This window comes from Neolamprologus multifasciatus, chromosome 1, assembly GCF_963576455.1.
Source record: "Neolamprologus multifasciatus chromosome 1, fNeoMul1.2, whole genome shotgun sequence".
Classification (NCBI taxonomy): domain Eukaryota; kingdom Metazoa; phylum Chordata; class Actinopteri; order Cichliformes; family Cichlidae; genus Neolamprologus; species Neolamprologus multifasciatus.
In genome coordinates, this window is record NC_140439.1 from 2,928,654 (window position 1) to 2,954,538 (window position 25,885).

Below are 25,885 nucleotides of genomic sequence, written 5' to 3' on the forward strand. Positions count from 1 at the left end.
CCAGAATTTGTGCTTGCTTTTAAAAAGTGGCAGCGCTGCACTTTAGATTCCAATTGGAAAGCTATGAATCTCAAACAGGCTTGGAGGAAAATCTCACTCTGCACTACTCAGATGCCTTAAGCAGACACGCACATATACACATGTGTCAAGATCACAGGCCAGGGTGAAAACACCTTTGCTAAGTGATTCCACCGAAGCCTGTGGGGTGTTCAGACTGTGTTATTCTCACACCTCAATAACCAGCCAGCCTGCAGGATGCATCTCTCCTAACGCTGTCATTACACTGGAATACATTTGCACCGTTCATTTGTGACAGAGGGGAGGATGAATTTCAAAGCTTAATGGTCCAGAAGTAATTCTCCTTGTTGTTGTGAGACTGACAAAAAAAATCAAATGTCCAATACACCCAGTATAAAACCAGTATATTAGTTGTATTGTTTTTATTTTTAGTGGGGTTTCTGTTCTATGACTTGCTTCTAATTGTCATTAGAAATGGGATATAGTAATATGAATATGTTTTGTTTAATACATAAGTGGCTATTAAGAAATCTGAAATCTTACATCAGACAGAAAAAAGAAAGATCAGTATTTATCACACCTTCACATTCAGAGGTTGGATGCCAGTGATTAGACTGGATTGATATAGATTAAGCGTAACCTTGGATCAATGACTTGTTCTTTCTTCCAGTCTAGGACTGAATCTGATCCATGTCTTGGAATCTGGCTGATCAGGTGTGCTGCTGTCTGGTGTGGTGTGTGTTAATTAGGACTGGGTATCGTCACTGATTTCTAGAATCGATTCGATCCCGATTCACGATTTAGATTCAATTCGATTTGAATCGGGGAAATCTTCCCTCAGACAGTTAGAAATATTATCACTACTATTATTATTATTATCACTAATATTATTCTGATCACTTATCAGTGCATATCCATATTTTTATATCTATAAAAAGAAAGCTGACACATGTCAGCGATCGTGGCTCAAGAGTTTGGTGTTCGTCTTGTAATCGGAAGGTTGCTGGTTCGAGCCCTGGCTCAGACAGTCTCGTTCGTTGTGTCCTTGGGCAAGACACTTCACCTACCGCCTACTGGTGTTGGCCAGAGGGGCTGATGGCGCGATATGACAGCCTTGCCTCTGTCAGTCTGCCTTTGTATCAAAGTAACTCAGGATAAAACAGAAAACCATGAAAGAGATTAGAGATGGACCGATCCGATATTACGTATCGGTATCGGTCCGATACTGACCCAAATTACTGGATCGGATATCGGTGAGAAATAAAAAATGTAATCCGATCCATTAAATATCAAAAAAGCACCTCACAAAACTTGCTACACGGCGTAACTTGGCTCATAACCGTAGCACGTAGCAGCAGTATGCATCACATGATAGAGCGGCTGTGTGTATTTGTAGCCTTGCTAGCAAACCAGCATTTCATCTCCGAGGAAGTTATCTCAGAGAGAAGTAAAGCAAGTGTGTAAGTTCATCTCTGAATGTCTGTAAAGCGTTCCAGCGTTAAGCTTAACAACAGATATTAGGAGCAACTGCCTCTCTCTCTCTCTCTCTCTCTCCTGTTGCTACTTCAATCGTGAAACTGCTTAATGATAATGCTAATGCTTAGCTGATCGGCTTTTCTGTCGTGAGTCCGTCTCTCTTCTTTGTTTTTGGCCCACTTTGCACCAGAAAGAGGAAACCAGCGGCTGAACAACAGCAGCACTATTAAGCTTGATCAGCTGTTGTTAGAATTTATTTAATATTACTTTCTACACCAGGATCTTTTTCTACGCAGCTGACGTAACTGTGCAGGGGCGGATCTAGCAAAGTTTAGCCAGGGGGGCCGATAGGGCATGAACAGGGAAAAGGGGGCACAAAGACATACTTTTCTTTCTTATTCTCATTTAAAATGTCGAGCTTTTAATAAATAATTATCTGAATCTTACACCCAAAGTTTTAATCTGATGTAAAATCTATAGAAGTCCAGTTACTGTATATAGTAACTGTTAAGTCTAATATACCCTAGTAAGCTATAGTACTTTTTCCTTTGGGAAGATACCATCTGTGCAGTCTGCAATTCTGTTGAAGAAAGATGTTGAATCTATTTAATTATTCTTGAAAAATAATTTATTTCTGTGCATTTTCCTCCCTGCATCAAATTAAATTTGATTACATCAATTAAGCATCATGAGGTGGAGGGTGCCCATATGGAAAAGATATATATAAATCTTATAAAGTTTGTATCTGTCTTGTGTGAAACTTGTATGAAAAGCATACAAGAGTAAAAACAGATATAAGATCCATTGAAAAATTATATAATGAAACTTGTATGTTTTGGATACTTACTAAAACAATATATGAAAGTAATGAGAAAGTGGCCACTTTCATGAGTAAATCATGTAAGCCTTATATGATTTACTCATGAAAGTGGCCACTTTCATGAGTTAAGTCATATAAGTTTTTACTATTTCTTTTCCATATGGGTGGGGGGTTCCCTATTTTATTTTGCTGGGAGTTTGCAACCCTATTAGTTAGGTTGCTTAATATTTCTGCTAAGTACTCTTTAAAATACCAGAATAGGGAGGATGGAGCAGGTTTAAGTTTATTAGATTGATCAGTGTTGCTGAACTATGAAATATTTTGGGCGCAGTGTATTTTTTACATACAGGTATAACAGAATAGCTTTAATGTTGTTATTTATTTAAACTTGAGTATAAACTTATACAAAATGCAGCAAGATATAAAAAAAACGTTTTATTGATTAAAAAACACACTATATCGGATTCATATCGGTATCGGCAGATATCCAAATTTATGATATCGGTATCGGTATCGGACATAAAAAAGTGGTATCGTGCCATCTCTAAAAGAGATTTTCCTGTTCTGGCTTTTTATAACAGATAACCTGAAGAAAACCATGAATCAACATCTGAACATTACCTGATGCTGCTGAAGTGAAGCAGAGCAAAGTTACAGAGGTTTGATTACAGAAACAATTAAGAGTTTTGCAATTCCGCATAAATTAAAAATTCTCTTTAAATGACTTCAGTATTAAACAGCAGAGATGAGGCTTTCATGTCGGAATTCAGTCAAATTAAAAATCCCACACAAGCAGCCGACAGCGCTGTACACGCAGTGGGTAAGAAGCAAGCGAATAATGCAGAAAACAGGGAGAGAGAGAGCTGTGCAGGAAGTGTGATTTTATCGTGGTCAAGACAAAACAGCAAAAGTCAGAGTGAATTCGTGACGATGTTTATGTGAAGCGTAGTTTGGATCTTCTTTTGCTGCTGGTTCAGTCAGGTTTGGTTGGAGAGAGATAAAAATCTGCAGCTTCAGAATGTAGCACAAAGAAAGACGTAAACACAAAGCGCGGACCCGCCGACGCATCAGAATCTGTGAGCTGTCGGCTTTGGTGGTTGTCAAAAATTTGTGAGGTTTAACCTAAGATTCTGACGTTTTGGGCAAAATAAATTTATATTTAAAAATCGATTCAGGATTTTAATGAATCGATATCCAGCTAGTTAGAATCAATTTTAATAACCCACCCCTGATGATAATGATAAGACATTTTGGAAAAATTACCTAAAGTATCCAAGTGTTTTGAAACGAATCAGTGTTGGGAAAATCCACAACTGGTGTACATATTTACTCCCAGTTTGTTCAAGCCTAGTCACTTCATCAAGTTCAGCCTAAAAGCAGATGCTGTGATGCAGAAGGACGAGTTTAAGAACCCCAGTTTTATCTCACCATTTGGTGTCAAACTGCATGTTTCTGCTCACTGCTACTTCTGTCAGCAAGATGCTGCCAAGGAACGAGAGCTGAGAGCAACAGTGTCCTTCACCCGTATGCAGAGCATTTAAAACACTAATCACTCATGTGTGTGAAACTTTAAAAGACAAGTAAAAATATACACCAGGGAAATGTGAGAGAGTTTCAGTTAATGCATAAAAAGGGCCAAAGGAAGAAAAATATTCATTAATAGTAAGGGAAGCATCTTAGGAAGCAGACAGCCAGTTACACACTGTCAACTTTGGCTGATTATGTCATTTTTTTCGAACACTGAGCAGGAAGTGACACTGATAGATGATCGTGACAGAATTTTCTGGAAACCTTGAAGAAAATCTGAGCACTAAACAAAGTTTGTACAGTTCATATTTCAGCTCTTTTGCCAACTGATTTAACATTTCCTAAACACAGATTGTCTTACAGTTTTCACATTTGCTGTAAGCTGAACCCGAGTGAACTGTACTTTATGACAATATACTCTGTACAGGAAGTACTTTGACAAAAACAGCTCAGAGGATTTTGCCCTTAGGCCCGAAGAACTTCATCCACATTATTTTCCCAGACAGCTTCCTTCCCTTTAAATTCAGCACAGGATCAATACTCTGGAGTGTTCCGGTAATGTGTGTCATCTCAAGCGCTGAGTTTATCGAATCAGCTTTTCCTCTTTGCATCAGTGACCTGTTACAGATGAGGCCAATGAGGGATTAATCCAAACCTCTTCAGTGTACCTGCCGCTCTGTGTCATCATGTGAAAATTTACAGATGCACAGACCATTGAGTGGAAGCCAAGCAGCACAAAACCCCTTAGGAAGTCATCCAGGACGTCGGTCCGTATCGTCACAGTGAGTCGAACAATTAGAAATCATTACCCATTTGCCACCTCAACAGTTAGCTTCACGACAACACAAGCAAGAGTCACCTCAAAAACTAAAGTGGTAATGAGAAGGTAATTTTATTATTCCTAACTATTCTCCGGTGTATTGAGTCGTGATGTAACTGAGAGAATGCACACCCCGCTCCAAATTCCTCCTTGTATTTCCCAGCAGTGGAGATTAAATAAGGTTAATGAATACCACAGTGAGTGTTAACCTCATTTTATCACAGGAAAAATAAAGTTTACTTGAAAAGCTAGGGCTGGCACAGGCTTAGCCACTTCACATCCAGAGGGTCCCAGTTTCTGAGGCAGTCTCTCTGTGTGCAGTTTGCATGTTATCCTCCTATCTGTGTGGGTTCTCTTCGGATAGACCGTCTAAAGACATGCATGTGGGGTTAACTCAGACCTTCCCAAAGTGTGGGGCCCGCCCCCTAGGGGGGCCGCAGAGCCATGGCAGGGGGGGCGCGGTATGAAAAGGGGGGAAAAAAACAAAACAGTTGAACACTGCTAGCACAGGCGCCTACATAACAGCAACGCAGGAGATGAAGCATCGCTGAATATGTTTCCAAACCAACTTCATTCTAAGCCAAAGACTAGAAAATATGGTGAAGCAAATCTCCCCTTTGGCTTCACCAACGATGCAACGATACACAAAATTCACGGTTTGGTTCGGTTCGATACTTTGGTGTCACGGTTCGATATTTTTTCGATACAAAAAAAAAAGCCTTTTTAATTTGTCATTTATTAAAATTATAAATATATATTTTAACTCAAAAGTACAGTTTTTAAATGTAAAGTTGCTGAAACAAAAAAATAATGAAAAACGCCACAACACGGCAAATCTCAGTTAACGAGCTACCGCGGATCGCCCCGTGCGTGGGGCTGGACAGCAAACACGTTAATGAGCTAACTGCGCTAACACACTAGTTCCCACCAATGTAATTGAGCATTGCGTGGCACATCCAACATACTGTTTTACTTTAGTCCATGACGCGCTTACCTTCAGGGTCATACGTCACATGAAAACCAAAATAGTTCCAAACGCCAGATCTGAATGAGGGTGGGGGAGGTTCAATTTGGCATGTTGCAAGGAGAGCTTAACTTCTGTCTCCCTAGCTTGCCCTGCGCTCAGTGAATCTGCGTTCGACTACTCCGCCTAGGCTGCACTGTCGAGCGCAGATCCACTGAGCGCTCAACACAGACAGCATCGTCAGAAGGAAAGTTGATAAAATAAATTAAATATGTTGTATTGTTCGATACATATGCGTACCGAACCGAAAGCACTGTATCGAACGGTTCAATATCGATACGAGTATCGTTGCACCCCTACGAGGTAGGTCTCCCTGCAGAATTGGTTTTCCCTTTGTCGGGAGCAGTGCTGGGCTCTTCAAATCACGGACAAACAGGATCCCACATTCTTGATTTTTAGTTCACAAACACTTCTTGTAATGACTAACTACTGCTGACATTTTGGAGATGTTTGCTCTTTATACAGTAAAGTTACAGCAGGATACAAATAATATCAGGCTGATCCTGCCACGATTTGTTCCCCGGTTCAAATCACGGACAAACAGGATCCCACAGCTGTTTATGTTTTTAAACCCATTTTACACAGAGAGGCATTTTTTGATTTGATTGCAATGTTGAATATTATTACAGGGAAAAAAAACAACTACATGTAAAATAATCACACATGACGCCTCTGCCTTTCTAAATGGAGGGACAGTAACTGCGTGTGAAACCTGAAGATAGTCAGATTAACAGTATTTTGTCTCTATCTGCCATTCTGCAATTCATCTCATGTAAACGATAACGTGGCGCACAGTGACGTGGAAAAAGGCACATACCTTTGACGTTGCGTGACCAACTCTGTATTCCTCGTCCGCACGTAAACGCAAAAAAGGAGTTTTAAAAAAATCCCAGTTTTCGGTGATTCGAAACGCCGTTTACGTGTGAACGACACAGCTGCGTTTTCAAAAATACCCGTGTAGGTGCGGACGTAGCGTAAAAGAGTTAGTAGTTTATTTCCTTACTACCTGTAAATTATTGCAATTACTTGTATTTGCTTAATTGTTTACTAAATGTTTGAGGTGTGAAATAAACCGCAAAGTATGGGCGTGTGTGGTTGGAGGATGTGTGCGTGCGTGTGCGTGAACATTTTTCTTGTAAAACAAAGGGGGCCTAGCAAAAACAGTTTGGGAACCACTGGGTTAACTGGTGATACTAAATTGCCCGTCAGTGGGAATGTAAGTGTGAATGCTGGTTGGTCTCTATGTGACAGATTGGCAACCTGTACCACCCTGCCTCTCGCCCAATGACAGCTGGGGTAGACTCCTGCCCTGTGACCCAATCTGTACTGTGGAGCAGTATCTGTGGAAGCTGTGAAACAGCTGTGCTTGGATCAGGTCAACATACACTCAGCTTGAGCATCACTTTGGGTTTGGTGCTTCCACTCCAAGCTTTGTGTTGGCATGTCATTTCAGGCCCTTGGAGTAATCTGAGGGCAGATTTAGTAATTAAACATGCTGCATTTGCAAACATGTTCCTGCTTAAATGGATAAGTTGTACTACAGTTGTAATACAATGTCAACACAAAGATGTGTTTACCTGAAGTCAGAATAAGTATTCTACCAAGAGTTGTCGGTTACAACCGAGCAGGCCGGATCAGAGAGTGATTAATCTATAAACCTGAATAATAGAAGAGTTTTTTCTGTTTGTTTCTGGAAACAGTGAAGCAGTTCAAATCAATCAGATCCACTGAGAGGTGAATGATGGAAATTAATATGTTGAATGTATAATTTCCAACTCTTCTGTTAGAAATTGTTGAAGACTGTGCGCTCTGTGCACCTCCTCTTGGGACAAATCTCACACACAGGAGAGCTGTGTTATAACCAGTGTTGCAGAGTGTGATGCATTACAAAGTAATGTTTTACTCAAAGCACATGACATTTTTCAGTAATTACATTATATTTACAATAAGCTGATTTCAGTTTGCGTGTGGGAGGAGGTCGATGGTGGAGTGGCCTACAGTGGACATTACCTTTAGTTTTATCACACAAAGTGGCAAGAGCACAATGTTGGAGGGGAAAATACGTCCAGGACATAAACAATAGTGATGTGTCGGTCGCGAACGAAACGGCTCTTAGAGCCAGATCTTTGACGTGAACAACGTGAGCCGGCTCCTTATCAAGAGCCGTGATTTGTTTGTTTTTTTTTTCTCTCTCTCTCGCACTTTTTCCGCTTCACTCCGCACGTGAGCCTCGTGCTTTGCGCTGAGCAGAGGGGGGAGGGGCGGTAGTTACACTCGCAGTAGCACAGGAACAGAGCGGGAGGGAGAGAGAGAGAGAAAGAGAGCCAGGAACAACAACGTCACATTAGAAAGGTATAGTAATCATCCACAACTATTTTCAGTTGCAGATGATAAAGGATTCAGAAAGTTTATTCTTGCAGGTCCATATGACAGAGAATGTGCATCTTCTTTTTGTTTTCATATTTTAATATATATTTAATTGTGTTGTGGTTTGCAGTGTTTTGTGTTGTTTCACTTTAAATTTGTTTAAAAGGAAAAAGCTGAAAATTTAAATAGTTAAAAGTTGAACTGTGACTAGTTGTTCTTTGTATTATATGATTTATTTATTACATTTTATGTGGAGTGAATGAATAAAAGTATATTTACAGTGGCCCCTACAGACAAAGCACGTACAAACTCCAAACAGAAGAGCTCCAGGATGCTAGGGTGCAGTGTTGAGCTTTTGTTACCTAGAGGCTACACAAGCCAGGAAGTAGTGGTGTGTGATACTGCATATTTTGGTATCAATCTGATACCAAGTAAATACGGGCCAGTATCGCCGATACCAATACCGATACTTTTCAATAAATAAGGTGGATGCCTCATTGAATTGCTAAATCGCAATTAATTTTCATGACCTTAAGTGTTTTTTGTGATTTTTTTCTTTTGTATTATTAATTAGTTAAAATCCAGGACATAATTAGCAGAAATTATTTATTTATAATTAAATAAAAAATGCTTTATTATTGTGGCGGTCGCGGTCTGCGATGCTGCTGCAGATGAGATGGACTCACTTTCACTGCATCTACAATCATTACTCACTGGCTTAAAACCTGTGCGCTGCTTGTGCTGTTGTTGTTTTTGGTGTTGATGTGTACAGCTGGCAGCAGGAGGGCTGCAGCCGTTGAATGTAGGCTACAGCAACCGGGTGATCACTGTAAGGGTGGACAGCGCGTGGCTCGGGGTGAGCCGGAGGCTGGCGCGCCAGCGAGACCTGCCAAGCTGGAGATGGAGGTCGAGGTGCGCGGGGGTCCTGCCTGAGGGCGGCATGCTGTCCGCTTCGCCTGGTCGAGTGGATAACCCACACCTCTAATATGAGAGCAAGGATCGTGGGGATAAATGCTATTGAGTCTGTGACTCCGTGTTTATGTTATTATTATTCTGTGGTTTTGGTTATTTTGGGGTTCTTGTACATTCCCTGTTTACGTTTCATGCTCCTATGTTCTGTGTTCCCCAGTCTGTGTGAAGTCTGTGTGTTGTGCCATTGCGTGTATGTGTTTCCTGTTTTATTGTGAAGGTCTGCGTCTTATGTGAGTGTTTTCAGTTTGCCTTCCTTGTCTCGTCACATTAATCATTCCCACCTGTGTGTAATCTCCCTGTGTTCTCTGAGTGTATTTTAGTCGTGTCTTCTGTCTTTGTAGTTGCTGGTTCGTCTGTGTTATTCCCCTCCATTTTCCTGTGTATTCTGGCCGTATTACTCTCCCTGCATCTCCGTTTCATGTCTCAAGGTTTGTGTTTGCTTAGCTTTTCCCAGTTTAGTTTACTCTTAGGCTTTGGTTTTTGTCCACCTCATCTCCGTTTGTGTCACCCTTTGGTTAATAAAGCTCGCTCACCATTTAAGCAGTCTGCATCTTGGGTCCATTTATATTCACACACGGCCTGCCTCGGCACCCCGTGACACAAAGTGTCTAAGTCACGTGACGTGTCAGCGCAACACCGAACTATAAGGGGGGGGGGGGGGGGGAAGCAAAGTGTCCCTGCTCTCCGCTGACACAGGAGCGGCGAGTCCAGCAATCTGGCTGTTTCGTTTTTGCTGAAAGCACAGCATAGCAAACAAGCAGAACTCAAAGTAAAGAATCGATCTCACCAGGCTAGTATTGATCCGATACCGATGCCGACTTGGGATCGATACTATCGATATTTGGATCGATCCGCCCACCACTACCAGCAAGTACCAACGACCGGATTTGGTGTGTGGTAGTAACAGGTAAATGAACTTTTTTTTTTTAAATCATTAGAATATATATGAGTGCTTGTGTATAAATACACAAACAATACACACATGCTTTCAATTGTGTAATTTAAGTGATCTAGTAGCTGTTTTGGAAGTTCAGTTAACACTAGAAATGTGTTTTGGAGTTTGTACGTGTTTTGTCTCTGGGGGCCACCGTAAATATTTATATATAAACATATATAAATAAAACCACTTTTTTTTTACATTAGTAATTCCTTTTGTGCATAATTTTATATTATTGTTAATAATGAATTAATTAAAGCAACAAAACAACCTGAAGAGCCGATTCGGAGCCGAAAGAGCCGGTTCTCTAAAAAGAGCCGGAAATCCCATCACTAATAAACGACCACATCATGCTGCTAACACAACTTTGGCTCTTTGCAAACGTTCGCACAGACAGCATGCTAATGCAAAGCTAGCCAAACACCTACAGTGACGTTAAAGCTGAGTGAATGTTGAGCCCAGCAGAGCCTGAACTTCAGCAGGTAACAAAGGCAGTGATGAGCAGTCAGGTGACGGCTTTGAAGTCTCTTTGGGCTGGCTTTTCATCTTTGCTTTGTGGTCATACTTAAACATAAAAAAAGATCCTGTGTGTCTTCGTCATAATAAGGATTTATAAGGTTTATATTGTTAACAGGGAATTTTGTGACAGTGTATTTCAAGTCATTTTGCTTTTGTAACGAGATGTAATGCAGTAATGTAGCAAAAAAAAGGTACTTTCACCCTTGAGTAATTAAGTAAAGTATTGCATTACTGTTAAGAAAAATAATGTGTAATACATTACTTTTTTTGAGTCTGTGAAGGTTCTCAGTCATCCAGGTCATCGTAGTCTAAGGAGGTTGGAAAGAAAAGTGTCTGAACTTCTTTAAGTTTCCTTAAAGATGTTTCAACTCAGCAGAGAAGCTTTTTTAGTCCTAGGAGCAAGTGGTGAAGAGTCACAGATTTTAACCCCCATGGGAGTGTCCCTAAGAGGGTCGTGGACTCACTATTGATCAACTGCCTATTCACATGAGCCAAGGTGTGAAAAGGGGTGCAGGTAACAATCAGCCAAGGTTTCGGGTGAGCTCATTGTGAGACCTAGCCCCAACCAAGCATGTGACTTACTGAGATCAAAAGACCCAGGATGTGAGTGGGAGGTAAGGCATCTGGGAAGGATCTCAGAACTGGATTATAGATGGCAGACAGTTGGTGTCGTAAGCCACCACCCAGTAGCAGTTTTTGATACGGGCGAGACAGGCAGTTGCCCGGGGCGGCATTGTGGAGGGGGCGGCATCATGGGCATTTTGTTTTTGCTCGCACCCATGCTGCATTGCATTTGCATAGGCACCTATCTGTTTTCTATCGCCAATTTGTGGGGGCGCGCTCCATTTGCAAGGTGCACCTGCCACTTGCCACACAGGGAGGAGGGGGTGGGGCGGCCGGGGACTCTCTGGCTGACTGGAGTGCCTTCTAATAACCAGCTTGCAAAATCAAAGAAACAAACGTAAAAGCAACAGACATGATATAAACTTTGAAATTTGCATCGATGTGTATTCTGTCACACACACACCCATATATGCGGGCAGTGAGCCGAAGGCCCTCGGTGCGCCTGCTCGCTGCTGCTTACACACAAGGGGAGGGGAGCGGGGTGCTTCCAAATAGAGTACATTTCATTAATAATATTGTCAATCCAAACCCATTATGTCACAATTCATTTTCCTGGGTTGTGCGAAATCGCAGAAAAAAAACATACAAACTGAGTCTGCGCACTAACGTGTAGGGCTGTTAGTTTATGTTGTGATTCTCAGGTTGGGGGATGGGTCTTGATACTGGAGGGCAAAATAAACATGGCTATGGACAAGAAAAGGTCAAAGCCATCAGGCGCTAACTTTAGAAAGAAAAGAAGAGGAGGAGAAACGAGCAAAAGATACAGGTAAGCAGATGTGTCATTGGATAATGTATCCTGAAACAAGATAACATAATTAGTAGGGATTGGGTAAACGTCTGTTTACGTTTGCTAGCCACTTGCCTATGAAAGTAAACAGTAGACAGAAAGTAAACACTGTTGTGGTTCATTGACTATTTTAGACTGTGTTCAGCACAATATTAATTACCCATTAATTGGAAGAGCTGTTTTGTTGATTTGTCTACTATTCTCAATGTATGACAAATTATAATGACTGTTTGTTAGCCGCTTGCATACTATGCTATGCTACAATCTGACGATAGTGTTGTAGTCTAGCTGACGTAGGAAAAAAGAAAAATCCTTACACTATTAGGCTACATTTTTTAGGAAAGTTACTTACTGTAATGTATCTTACTGTAATTACAGAGTAATGAATGACTTCCAAACACTGATAGTGTGGTAGCCTATTCAATAAAATGCTTGTTATACATATAATTCTAAATATTTGATAAATTAGCCAAATTATATTCTTGTTTTAATTATGAAAATGATGCAGGCATGTTTCAGAGTTTTATATTGGTTTTCTCTTCAGGGGCACTTCTGAAATATTTTGGAGCGCCCTCTGCAACTGCCACTGCCCAAGATGAGCAGCCATCCACCTCCTCAGCCACATAGCCGTAATTCTAGATTGCACTCCACATATTAGCCACACTGAACAGCTGTCAGTTGTGATTCGGATTGTGTCATTACAAGAGAAGCCCCATGTTGAGGAGTATTTCATGGGTTTTTTGGAAGCTGATGAATCCACAGGTAAGCATTTCTCATCCATGATTTTAAACAGGCTAGAAGAGCTGAAAATTACCTTTGAGGACTGCAGAGGTCAGGCATATGACAATGGGTTAACATTAGGGGAAAAAACAAGGGCATTTAAGCCAGGCTCCTGGAACTGAATCCTAGAGCTCTTTTTGTTCCCCGTGGAGCTCATACACTGAATTTGGTTCTGGCTGATGCTGCAAAGGGATCTATTCATGCCACAAGTTACTTTGGGATTTTGCAAAAACTTTACAATTTGTTTTCAGCCTCCACTCAGAGGTGGGCCATCCTGAAAAAACATGCTAACATTACACTGAAGATGTGGTCTGAAACAAGGTGGGAAAGTAAGATCAACGACGTTGAGCCCCTGAGGTACCAAGCATCTGCAGTGAGGGAGGCTTTGATTGAGGTGAGAGACCACACCAAAGACTCAGTCATAAAGATTGAGGCCCAGTCTTTGTCTGAGGAGGTGGGATCATACAGATTCAGCATTTGTACAGTGGTGTGGTATGACATCCTGAACCAAATCCACCATGTGAGCAAGCTCATGCAGTCTCCCAACATGCATGTGGATGTAGCAGCCAATCAAAAACACAGAAAGAGTTCTCCACAACTACAGAGCAACAGGCTTTTCAGGTGCACAAATGTGAGCCAAGGATATGTGTGAGGACATGAACGTAGAGGCTGTTCTGTAGTGTCTTCCATCCAAGAGAGATTCACCACTTTGGAAAATGTGTGGGAGAGAAATTTGGAGTACTGACACATTTTCCAAATCTCTCAAATGATGAGCTCACTGAACAGTGTAAAGCCCTCAGTGCTACTTTGCTTTTTAAGGACCAAGCAGACGTGAATGCCAGAGAGCTTGCACAGGAGATTAAGAATTTGCCTGACTTACAGTCAAAATCTATGACCTCTTTTGAGCTCCTGAACTTTGTGCATGGCAATGATCTCTCAGAAATTTACCCAAATTTGTGGACTGCTCTGAGAATTGCAGTTACTCTACCTGTAACTGTGGCTTCAGCAGAGAGGAGCCTTTCAAAGCTGAAACTTATAAAAACATATCTCAGGTCCACTATGGCTCAGGAATGCCTCACTGGCCTTGCCATCATCAGCATCAATCATGCAATTACTGACCAGATTTCATATGATGACATTATTGAGGACTTTGCGTCAAGGAAGGCAAGAAAGATTAAGATTTAGATGACAATTATCTCATATGAGTGTGTGTTGTGTGAAGTGCAAACATGATAAATGTGCAATTTAGGAATGCCTTATTTGTATCTGCCTTTTACACTTAATATAATAACTGTGATATGCATGTCTTTTTTTGACTTCTTTTTTATATTTAAAGTGCTTTTTTCCCAATATATGGAAGTTGTTATGTTTGTTTATGTGTGAGATAAATATTGGTTAAATTCAGCATGGTTCCAACAAAAGTTTTTACAATAAAATATGTTAACCTAAAATCCTTAATAGAGATTGACAGACCACGTGACTCAGACCACGTGACCTCAGCCTCCCCGGGAAAGTCTATGCCAGGGTGCTGGAAAGGAGAGTTCGTCCGCTAGTCGAACCTCTGATGCAGGAGGAACAATGCGGTTTTCGTCCTGGTCGCGGACCACTGGACCAGCTCTTCATCCTCTCGAGGATACTTGAGGGTGCATGGGAGTTTGCCCAACCAGTCTACATGTGTTTTGTGGACTTGGAGAAGGCATTCGACCGTGTCCCTCGGGGTGTCCTGTGGGAGGTGTTGCGGGAGTATGGGGTGTCTGGCCCTTTGTTACGGGCCATTTGATCCCTATACAACCGTTGCAAGAGCTTGGTTCGCATTGCCGGCAATAAGTCGGACTCGTTCCCGGTGGGTGATGGGCTCCGCCAGGGCTGCCCTTTGTCACTGGTTCTGTTCATAATTTTTATGGACAGGATTTCTAGGCGCAGCCAAGTGGCGGAGGGCTTTCGGTTTGGTGGCCTCAGGATCTCATCTCTGATCTTTGCGGATGATGTGGTTCTGTTGGCTTCATCGGGTGAGGGCCTCCAGCTCGCACTGGAGCGGTTCGCAGCCGAGTGTGAAGCAGCGGGAATGAGGATCAGCACCTCCAAATCTGAGGCCATGGTTCTCAGCCGGAAAAGGGTGGAGTGCCCACTCTGGGTCGGGGATGAGGTCCTGCCCCAAGTGGAGGAGTTCAAGTATCTCGGGGTCTTGTTCGCGAGTGATGGGAGAAGGGAGCCGGAGATCGACAGACGGATTGGGGCTGCAGCTGCAGTAATGCAGACGCTGCACCGGTCCGTCGTGGTGAAGAGGGAGCTGAGTGTAAAAGCGAAGCTCTCAATTTACCGGTCGATCTACGTCCCTACCCTCACCTATGGCCACGAGCTGTGGGTAGTGACCGAAAGGACGAGATCGCGGATACAAGCGGCGGAAATGAGCTTCCTCCGAAGGGTGGCTGGCATCTCCCTTAGAGATAGGGTGAGAAGTTCGGCCATCCGGGAGGGGCTCAGAGTAGAGCCGCTGCTGCTCCACATCGAAAGGAGCCAGCTGAGGTGGTTTGGGCATCTGACAAGGATGCCTCCTGGGCGCCTTCTGGGTGAGGTGTTCCAGGCATGTCCCACCGGGAGGAGGCCCTGGGGCAGACCCAGGACCCGCTGGAGAGATTATATCTCTCGGCTGGCCTGGGAACGCCTTCGTGTTCCCCCGGATAAGCTGGAGGAGGTGGCTGGGGAGAGGGATGTCTGGGCCTCTTTGCTTAGGCTGCTGCCCCCGCGACCCGGTCCCGGATAAAGCGGATGAAGATGGATGGATGGATGGAGACCACGTGACTTTCGCGCATTGTATGCCGGGAACTTGTGGCAAAACAATCCAAGTACCGCATCAAATGCAAGCATTCATTCTCCGGTTCCAATACCTTCTCGGTTTTTCTTTGCCCTCAAAAAAGGTTTGTACAAAACGAAGGAGAACGATGCCGGTCCGTACAAAGACAGACTTGATGAAAAGTCAAAGAAAAGATACGAGGACAAAATCAAAGGAGTGAAAGGGTCAGACCCTTACGAGCACACAGACAAAATACGTTAGCGTGCTGCCCAACTTTCACCACGCTCATATTTATAATTATACGGTTCTTGGAGTGAGTGCATACACTCATGAAGTTTAGTAACTTCAGGTCACTGCAACAAGCCCCGGTACAGTTTACCGACGGATGGTACAGGACCTTGAAATGCACCGTGTAGAACGAAAGACCATCGTACGTATCATAAGTTTACCAGTCTCACAAATCGTCTTCATAAATACACATTCGTTAACCGTTTATTAATAGGACCTTTGAGCTCAACGGTAATTAATTAGTAGTGGAAATAATTTCTGGTACGGATTACAGAAATGTAGCAGTGACAATCAGTGTTGGTCAAGTTACTTGAAAAAAGTAATCAGTAACTAATTACCGATTACTTCCCCAAAAAAGTAATACTGATACTTTACTGATTACTTATTTTCAAAAGTAATTAATTACTTAGTTACTTTTTAAAAACACGATTTACAACCTGAATAGGTGATAAAGCGATAGATCTTTCAGCCCAATTCTACTTTTTCTGCATAATCCATCATACAAAATGTAATCAAATGGAAAAGTCTCTTTTTAAAACTTGTTTTATTAGTTTTAATCTTTTAACTTTATGTATCAAGCAAACATTTAATTATCTGCAACATTCTCTGACTGGAAGAAATTAGTTTAACATTTAAACCTATTTTCTGCACATTCCAGCACATAAAATAAAATATTTTTTTGTGTTTACACTCAGTCTTTCAAATAGACGCAAGTAAAACACAGCAGAAAATAAATAAAGTCAAAGACTAGCGGTCCTTTTGCTCTATTTTCACCTGTAAAGCAGAAGTGGGGTAGGCGGAGGTTTACCCTGGTGCAGGTGTGCAGCGGTCAGTGGAAGAATCCGCGAGTTTCTCTGTGAGTTTCCCATTACGTCGTAGCTACTCGGTGCTTGTTTAGGGTTTTTTTTCGCTGTAAGAAGAAGTTTTCTTCCCACGCACAACGGACACTAATGTTTTTGTCACTTTTTATGGAATCAAACTCAAAGTAAGGTCAGTACTTCCACGCTTTAAACGCTGCACGCTCATACTCTCTCTGCACTCGATATATGATCCATTGTTGATCTGCACACAGCTGTTGTCACGAACGTCGCACTCGCTTACGTCACTGTCATGAGACATTCTCGCAAAAAAATCACGGTTTTAGTAACGCAGTAACGCAGCGTTCCTACGGAAAAGTAACGGTAATCTAATTACCGTTTTTGCAATAGTAATCCCTTACTTTACTAGTTACCTGAAAAAAGTAATCAGATTACAGTAACGCGTTACTGCCCATCTCTGGTGACAATAATATTGTATGCTGTAATCGTACTGGGCAATTAGTGATACAAAACAATTGTTTTATCCTGTGAATAAAAGTATATGTTTTTGTCAATGTACCATGGTAATAACAGAAGCGAAACGCAATATTGTGTCAGGACAATTCACTATTTATGCACAATAAACAAAGGAGCATAGCGCGACAACTTCTGTTCAGCGCCAGACTTGCTTGTAACCTATATTACCAATTACGTTATGAAAAATGACGTATTAACTACAACAAAACACTGACCTTTGTGGAAATGCTTGGAGCAGACTAACATGTGAGCTGGAGTGTTCTGGGATGTTATATTTGGTCTTTGAATGGCTGCAATCCAGGCCATACGTCGGCTCTTTGTTACTTCGGAAACATGACTTGAACAATTTCTCTTCAACAACGTAATCCGATAACAACCGATCTCTTCCTGTGGCTGACATGCGACCGGCTATTGCAGTTAATAATACAACAGCTTCTTGCCATTTTTTGTGTTTCTTTTTATCGCTGTGTAACTGATTTCAATTGAAAGCCTGCGTGTACCTCTTGCCACGAGTTCCCAGAATCCTTTGCAGTTTTACCCCTGAATGACGTCACATTTTCAATCTCTATAGGTTTTGTGTGTGTTGGGGGCGGCGCCAAGGGCTGGGCCTGGGGCGGCAGAGGGGGGGGTTTGCCCAGGGCGCCAAACGGGCTAGGACCGCCACTGCCACCGCCTCTGTTCAAACATGGTCGTTCACAGTGGACATAGATGCTTCTCTCACTCCTCTTTCAAACCATCTGTCTTCTCCATCCAAAATGTGAACATTGTTATCCTCAAAGAGTGACCTTTGACCTTTAGATGCAGATGGACAGTCTTGTCCTGTGGCGGTTGTAACGTCGGGTTGTGTTTAGTGGTTGAGAGGAGGCGGTAAAAACACTTAGCAGGATAGTCAAAAGAATACGCATTCACACTGGCTTTGGGAATTCCAAAGCGTGTTCTTTAATACACCTTTTCTTCATCAACCATATAAGTCCGGATGAACAGCTGCAGCTTAACAAACATAGCGCACAGTGTTCGTACAACCCATAACGTTGCAAAAAAAGGTGTCTGGAGGGGTAAAACATAAAATCCGTCCGTCGTCATGCACTAGCGTGCAAGCACATGTCCGCACAAACACAGAGAGGGCAGTGGCGCATACCGATGACAAGATTAACCCTCGACTTGGGTTGTCTTAGAGACACCACACCATTGTGACTATTACAAGGTGGCTCTTCTATGTTGTGCTATGTGTTCATGAAGTGGCTGTTTGGCCTCTCCTAGTGTGGTCTGAGCATTCCTCGCTACACTGCACATCATACACCACGTTGTTAAGTTTGCGTTTGGGAGTTTCGTCCTCTGAGTGTGTGGCTGGGTCTGAAGTACGCTGGGATGTCGTGCTTGGAGAAGACTCTCCTGAGTTTCTCTGATGAAACTGCTACATAAAGGATGACAATGTTGTCCCGTTTGTCCCAAGTTAATGTCTGACCTTCTTTTCTGTGCATCTCTGTTGATTTGATCAAAGCCTAATGGTGATAACCACATCTAATCAAATCTATGTGTAACAGGTGACATTTAAATGTGGAGAAGAAGAGCATGAAGCATCATTTACCGTCAGATTCTGATCTGTTCTTCTTTGCATTCATTTGGTTTCCTTTTCACTGTGTTCATCCTAGGGAACATCTGCCATCAGTCTAAACATAAGCTTAAAGGCTCACATTTAGTTACTTTGTGTGTCCTGCATTTGGGTCCTCTCCTCACCATTATTCCTGACAATACGCTATTTCAGTGCAATTTGCAGTAAATTCCATAAATTGTAAATAAATAATTTTTGTATGATTCCTTTAAATATTATTATCCCCATATTTTTCAGCCAGGGCTTTAGACCTGTTCCTTCATCCTGGAAAGTGCATCATAAAGAACCGGTATGAGCTTTACAGCAGTATTTTTATTACAGTGCTGTAGTAAAAAGTAATGTGATTATAGGAATCCTGGATGGATAGAAAAACAGCAGGGACAAAGTGATTTGAGTAGATACATAGTAACAGAATGAAGGTATCAATTTATCTTGGATAAACCGTTTCTACAAAGTAATCTCTGCAAGTTTATACAACATGTCCTCATAACCTGGCCGAGGCCCCTTAAGGACAGCTATCCATGCCTTTTGTGGAAATGCTGGCTTGAGACATTTCAAGGGAATTTTCACTTTAACATCCTCTACTTCAATTCTGCATGCATGTGTGTGTCTCTGCACTGTACAACATCCACCTCACTGACAGAGAGAAGAACTTTTTGTTCCACCTCTACAGTCCCCAATTACAGTAATCTCTTCCTCGGCTAATCCTGCAGCACACAACTTTGAAGTGGAGCGCTTCATTGAACATCAAAGTTGTCTTCTCACTCCTCTGCTCACGCCACTCACAGAAACTTTGTAATATAATGAGAGAACAAAGCATTAAGTGATGGCTTGAGGAGCCTTCACAAAGCAAATACACACCTTTTCCCAGGACTTTAAGCGTTCAGCCTGTTATTACAGGGGAAATCTACCTAAACACCAAACAAAGTTGCTGCACTCTGGTGACACTCTGTACCCTAAAAAATGCTGGATTAAAAGTGACCCAATTTGTAACCCAACACTGGGTCAAATGTGGTTCGAGCCAGGGCTGAGTTGTTTCAGCTTAACAGAGTTGGGTTACTGGTTTGACCCAGCACACTGGGTTAGGATAGTATCCAAAAATTGGGTTAAGTTGACCAATGTTTAACGCTGAGGTCACCAAAAATTGGGTCGAAACGTAGAACCCATCACAAGGGTTATATTACCCTTGTGATGAACCAGCTTCCAGTTTGGATTCAGGAGACAGACACTATCTCTACTTTTAAGATTAGGCTTAAAACTTTCCTTTTTGCTAAAGCATATAGTTAGGGCTGGACCAGGTGACCCTGAATCCTCCCTTAGTTATGCTGCAATAGACGTAGGCTGCCGGGGGATTCCCATGATGCATTGAGTTTTTCCTTTCCAGTCACCTTTCTCACTCACTATGTATTAATAGACTTCTCTGCATTGACTCATATCTGTTATTAACCTCTGTCTCTCTTCCACAGCATGTCTTTATCCTGTCTTCCTTCTCTCACCCCAACCGGTCGCAGCAGATGGCCCCGCTCCTCCCTGAGCCTGGTTCTGCTGGAGGTTTCTTCCTGTTAAAAGGGAGTTTTTCCTTCTCACTGTTACCAAAGTGCTGCTCATAGGGGGTCATATGATTGTTGGGTTTTTCTCTGTATCTATGAAGCACCTCGAGGCGACTTTTGTTGTGATTTGGCGCTATATAAATAAAATTGAATTGAATTGAATTGAATTGAATTACCATTTATGTTTGGGTTAAAATTTCTACTTGGTATAAAATTCAGCTCATAAAAACTAGATTCAAAGCAGATTTTCTCAAACAATCTTTTTATTGCCATGTGATACATAGACAGCAATGAAAGTAAAATGCAAGTAACAAAAACGTATATAATTCATTATAGTATATCCATTGCTTCAAATCAATCTTTGGTTACAGCACATGTACATGTTAATACACATGAAGACATGCTATGTAAAGCTGGCTCTGTTTTTAGAACAAATTACATGTAAAAACTCTTAACTTTTAAAAAACTGATGAATTGATGATTTTTTCAGTGCTTAACATACATCAACACTTTGGAAAAGTGAGAGGGCTCGCAGCTAAATGAGCCCTCATTCATTTAATCATATTTGAGTCATGTCCTGCGATTCATCTATTCCTGGGACAGATGACAGTGTGAAGGAATTCCCAAACCTGGGCACATGACTTTGGGTAACTTGCATCAAAAACAAAAAATGCTTTGAAGCAGCCATCAATAGACCTTAGATTGCTGCAAAAACAGAAACAAATCTATCTTCTAGTACCAGCAAAATGAACATTTTCTTGGGGTTCTTTGATCCTTTGGTGCTGAATTCCTCTTCCTGATAGAACGAAGCCTTTTCCTGACATTGCGTAGACACTCCTCCAGAAATCCAGTTGCTGGCCTATGAGTTCTGCAAGGGCTGAACCACACGTCTTGTAATTTTTAAACAAAATAAAAGGGTCAGTAAAGTAAGATTTCAAAGATTATTTGCAGTTGTTTGGTTAATGTTAAGTTGTCTGTAATCCTGGAGCGGTGAGTTCCAACACTGTGCCTGACATTTGCTCAGAGAGGACAACAATGAAGCAGACCAGTCTGTGGATGTGAATGCTTGCAGTTAATTGTTAGGAGATGGACTAAGCCAAGGTCAAGTATCATGTTTCACACACTTTATACAGTCACAAGGTTGTACAAACCTTTTTGCCAACTTTGCAATAGATTTAAACAAATGTTATAATTTATGCATCTATAGTGTGCGCAGTGTTGGGAAGGTTACTTTTAAAATGTATTCCATTACAGATTACAGAATACATGCCCCAAAATGTATTCTGTAACGTATTCCGTTACGTTACTCAATGAGAGTAACGTATTCTGAATACTTTGGATTACTTAATATATTATCATGCTGTTTACAACTACATGAATGTACTATTGCTGTGATTTATTACTGTTACTGAAGGTCCGCGGCTCCGAACCGTAGTAAAGGGACCTCTGGCTAATACGGTGGGTTCGTGTCGGCTTGTAGCCGAAAACTAGTTTTACTTTGTTGTCTGGGTCAACTTTGCTAGCGAGAGACAGAGAGAGGCGTTGAAAGGCTGCTCCAACGGAACTTATTGTTTCAGAGGAAAACACGAACACGGTGTACAGTCGAGTCTTAATAGCTTACTTACAGCTGGGCTCGTCAGGCTCTCTTCTTTTTTTTTTTTTTTTTTTTTTTTCGCCTGTCCCATTTGGTTCTTTAGCCGTCAGAATTGTTGTCTGAAGACCAACAAGGATACCCAATGGATTTATTTTGCCAAATGGATCATCATGGCATTGCCGTATTGGTCCATTTGATCGACCTTTGTTTTTATTATTTATTTTATTTTCAGTTGTTACAGACGGGACAGACATGAGTGAGGGATAGGAAAGGGAGAAAGAAAGAGGAAGGAAAAGAAAAACAGAAGGGGAGAGGGACAGTGAGAAAGGGGGGAAGAAAAAATATCTCCGGGATCACCTGTTGAGAGAAAAAGAATAGAAAACAAGCAAAAAAACAAAACAAAACAATGCAACATACTATACACAACACCATCGCATTAATCTAGCTAAGTGTAAACAGCAGTAAATACTAAATATTGAATGTTGTTGTGCAGCACGCAGGACAGACAGCGCACAATGTGCTTTGAAGTAGCAGCCAAGAAAGGTGTGATTTAAGTCTACGAATAGTGAACACCCATGTGCACACCTGTGTGGATCGGCGCGCTTGTATTCAAATGGTTTCCCCATGTAATGGTCTGCTAGAGGATGTAGAGAGCCATAGCCCCGTCCCCCAGGGCATGAAGCAGGCATGGAGGAGATCCAGGCCCCAGACATCCAGAGGCCCCAGAGTGCAAGAGCCCAAGGAGGACCACCGGAGGGGCATCCGTGCCACCTTCATGGGAAGGGCTGAGGATCCCCAGATGAGGGGTCACCCAGTAGCCACCGGGCAGAAGCTAGAGGGGGCTGCACCGGCGTGCCCGCCGGCTCTGCCGGCAGCCAGCTGTGCCAGAGTGAACCGAGCCGCAGGCACAGAGGCCGGAGGCCCGAGGGCCCCCCGCGCCCCGGAAGAGGCCTGACCGAGCAGCAGGTGCCAGGCCCCGCCAAGTAGTCACCGGGAGTGAGCTGGTACATACCTGAGCGCCCAGCCCCGGACACCAAGAACCACCAACGCACCGACCCCTGAGGGCATCAGTCACCGGCAGGGAGTGTGGTGAGGGGAGATAGGCCTCCACACTTTGGAGGGCCTTGGAGTTCCCAGAGAGGTGAAGTCTAAGACCCGACCTGACATATAGACACAGACAAACAGGCACACACAGACACAGACATGCATTCCCACCCTCATGCACACATATACAAACACTCAGCACTCACCCAACGCAGGAATAAACGTAAATGGACATGTACACACAATCACACTCCCCAAACATACTCTATATCCCGGGTCCAGGTATCCTCACCCCCAGAGATGGAAACGGCACCCAGACCCAAGAGATGTTACCCTTCCCTCCGGGGTGGAGGCAAGCAGACCGCCCCAGGCTCCACAGCAGCAGGGAGGCCAATCGGACAGCCAGCATCTCTTCCCAGCCCCCCCGCCCCGATGGCTAGCAGAGAACAGGGGTGTGTTAAGACCCCATACCTCCCTCCTCCCGCTCAAGTGTAGTGTTGCTGCGTGTTGCTCTAAAGTGTATTTAAAACAAGGGAGAGCATGGTGCTGCTGCCAGAGAGCAGCAGGTGTTAGCACGGCCCCTCCCGAGAACCCTCAATGTCTACATGGATTTAAAATTGAGAGGTGGGCACCGGCGCCAGAGGCAGGTTTGAATACACAGACCGTCTACTGGACGCCGTTAACGTGCCCACCCTCAAGGCCCTATATATATATATATGTGTGTGTTATGAGAGTGTAAGTAATGTGGATGTCTAAGTTGTGAGATAAAATTGAGGCACAGGTGGCCAGAAGAGGACAGAGGGGGGGGGGAATGTCTCCCCTGCACCCTGGTGACACACCCGCACCCCAAAGCCCTACCTGTGTGGGTGGGTGTGGTGGAGCGTGAAGAGGGAGGCAGCCGGGGATGGGGAGGAAAAGAAGGGAGGGGAGGGTGTCCCTCCCTAGGGCCAGCTCCCCCGCTGACCCCAATATGCACCCCCGTCCTCTGGTATCCACCAAGGCAAGGGAGCCCAGGCCCATCCAGACCGGGGCCTACGGCAGCAACACCGCCAAGCCCCACAGGACCCGGGGCAGCCCACTCCACCCCACCGCAGAGGAAACTGTACCCACCCCAACATTCAATCATCTCCCAGACTACACAAGACACAGACACCCAGGTTAAGTTTATTCTCCACCTCTCCTATGTCTCTCCCCCACCTGCAGAGTGGACTCCTGCAAAGATGGAACAACCTCCCTGCCAGTTCAAGAGCCCCCCGGTTAGGCCGATGCACAAGAGGCCCCCTGCGCCAGGGCTGAGCCCCCGTGCACCCACCCGCCCACAACCTCGGCGACACACCGACGAGGACCGAAGCCCCCAAGGCCCAGCCAGAGCCCCAGCACGGAGGCGAAGCACCCCCGAACCCCAAACCCCCACGCCCGCCCCGGATCCACTCAGGGGCAGCCAGGCCACCAGGCCAGTAACCTACGTCCGCCAGCACAGACCATCCTCCAGCCCCGCTGCACGCGGCCACGAGGAGAACAACCTCTGAGAGCGACCAGAGCCACTAACCAGGTTATGAACACAACCCCCGGGTTAAGCCCTCCAGGGATAACGTCTCTAGGGGTCCTCCAGGTGCCCTAAGCCCATCCCAACCTCCACATCAACCACAATAGCCAAGGCGGGACCAAACCACAACCCCCCACCCCCGCTAGGTGATGGAGCCGATCAAAGGAGCCCAGAGGGATTGATCTAATGTGGTGGCAGAGGCTATATCGAGACTAATGTGATCTATTAGATAGTTTCTGTATTGGCTAGAATTAAGATTATTTTTATTTTTCCAGTTCATGAGGACCGTTTTCTTGGCGATGCATAGGGCAATAAAAACCATGTGGACTGTATTAATTTCTGTAGTGACATCATCCAAATTTCCCAACAAGCATACTAAAGGGGAGGTTGGAATTTTACATTTCAGACACTTTGATAAGTCCTCACATATCTCGTGCCAAAACTTCTGCACTGGTGGACAGAACCAAAGAGCGTGGATGTAACTGTCTGGTGTATTGCCTTGACAGTGTGAGCAGTTGTTGGCGGATGTAAAGCCCATCTTAAACATTCGATGACCTGTATAGTGCACTCTATGCAGTATTTTGTATTGTATTAATTGCAGATTGGGATTTTTAATAAATTTAAAGGTTTTTAAGCAAATCTGAGACCAGACGTTTTGGTCTAAGCTGACTGATAAATCTGCTTCCCACTTTGCAATAGGAAGGGATATTGATTCATCTATTTTAGAAAGTGTTCTGTATATTTTAGATAATAGTTTGGGGGATTTAAGAGTAAGAAATTGAACCACACTTGGTGGTGTTTGTAATTCAACTTGACTGAGGTTAAATTTCTTTTTTACTATGGATTTAATTTGTTGATATTCTAAAAATCTTTTCTTGTTGATCCCATATTGTGTAACTAGTCTGTCAAATGGAATAAATTCTGTTCCCTCTAATATATGTTCTAAGTATTTAATTCCTTTACAACTCCATTCTGGGAAATTAATCATATTTTTGTTTTGTAATATGTCAGGGTTATTCCAGATAGGTGTACGTTTGCATGGGATTAATGAAGACTCCGTTATTTTTAGAAACTCCCACCATGCTGACAGAGAAAAGCTGATGTTGATGCTTTTAAAGCATTCATGTCTTTTGATGTTTGAGCTAATAAATGGTAGGTCTGAAATCTCTAGATCATTGCATAGTGCCTGTTCAACATCTAGCCAGGGCTCATCTAAGAGGGTACATTTGAACCATTCTGAGATGAACTGAAGCCTGTTGGCTAAGAAGTATTGGTGAAAATTAGGCAGATCTAGTCCTCCTCTATCCTTGGTTCTTTGTAGCGTTTTTAAGCTGATGCGCGGGGGTTTATCTTTCCAAAGGAATTTAGAAATATGTGAATCCAGAGATCTGAACCAATCTTGTGATGGTTTGTTAGGGATCATTAAAAATAAGTAATTTATTTTTGGCAAGA